At 39.4% G+C, this 1,473-nt stretch overlaps 1 pseudogene; it reads right to left on the bottom strand.

The window, feature by feature from the left end:
• Positions 1 to 258: 258 nt before the first annotated feature.
• On the bottom strand, positions 259 to 1,091 carry LOC100630447 (non-selective voltage-gated ion channel VDAC1 pseudogene; annotated as a pseudogene).
• Positions 1,092 to 1,473: the final 382 nt, after the last annotated feature.

Here is a 1,473-nt window from a genome sequence, read left to right as displayed (position 1 = left end):
CTCATATATCTAGAGGGGCCATCAATTCCCCCAAAGTCTATAGCTATCTGAAAGGATCGTTTTTGGGAATTGGATTTCCTCTGTTTCTCTGAAATCATAACACCTTTGAGCTGAATCATCTTTAACTTGGAGATCTAACGTGATAGTTAGCAATACTGGCATCTCAGATATACAATATTAAAACGTATACTAAATTCCAAAGATAGTTATGCTGAAAAATGCTGTAAAATTAAATTGTTGTACAGTATTCATTTATGGTCAAAATTTCGGTCCTTGACTAAGCTTGTAGCAACCAGCATTGACATTCTTGCCATCCAGCAGAGCTGGCAGGTCAGTTTGCTACCTGACTTTAGGGTCTGGATGTATCTTCAACCCGTCAGGCTGGATTGTTCACTTTGGCCAAGAAGCAGGCATTAGGGTCGATCTGATACTTGGCTGCTATTCCTAAACTAGTGTTACTTTTTCCTGCTCTCCAGGAGATTGACCGTGATCTCCATCTTCCTGTTCACCTTCTGGAAAATGGAGCCACCAAACTCTATCCCGTTGTTCACCTTAGTGTGAACCTGGAATTCGCCAGTCATTTGCAGCCAACTGCAAAATTGCCCTGGATGACTCAGGATTTTGTGGTCTCAAAATTCATTTGGTAGCCAATCAACCAGCTCAGCATAGAGTGCTGCAGATTGAAGGCCCAGAGCTGTCAAAATTCACATCAGATCCCAAGTTGCCATGCTCCAGCTTATATCCTGTCTTGATTTTAGCTTTTATTTCCCCACAGTGTTAGATGAGAAGGATGAATCACACATCAGGCCAGTCCACGTGCAAGTTGATCTTCCATGGTAATCTCGGTGACTTAGCATGTTGTCATGGTCCAATTCTCCATAAATGTCAGACCACATTCAGTCCATCTGTACCTGGTTTCCAGACTGCCTTTCACTTGGGTGGTCTCAGTGTTGGCTGAGCCTGAGTTTGTAATTCCAGTTCATTTTAAAATTTTGTTTTCAAATCAAATTTTTTAAGCCAAATCCATAGCCCTTAGTGAAGACATCCCTGACAGATCTGCCAAGATCAGCATACATGGGAGATGCAGCCATATTCTGCTCAGCAGTGGCTACAGCCCAGTTAGAGGTTGAATATTCTTATACGTCTTTGAAAGTTACACATCCTGTTTTTGTTCTGGTGGTAATTACTAACTTACTAAGATAAGTAACAGCATCCTTTTATTTTTCTTCAAAACAACTCCCTCCCACCCTTCAATCGTGAGATTGTACTCTTGAGTTTAAGTAACAGGATTTTATTAGTTTATTTTATGATTTTCTTTCTATCTATTTTGTCATTATTTATTTAAAGAACAAAATTTTACTATTTGATTACTCAGACATTTTCCATATCTTGGGGTATATTCTTGCATATATTTTTTTCTCACTGGAGCATTCTGAGAGTGTTTTCAGAGGTGTGTGTGTATATTAAAATCTC

The sequence above is a fragment of the Equus caballus genome, chromosome 5 (assembly GCF_041296265.1).
Source record: "Equus caballus isolate H_3958 breed thoroughbred chromosome 5, TB-T2T, whole genome shotgun sequence".
Taxonomy (NCBI): Eukaryota; Metazoa; Chordata; class Mammalia; order Perissodactyla; family Equidae; genus Equus; species Equus caballus.
This window is presented reverse-complemented; position numbering and strand designations above follow the sequence as displayed.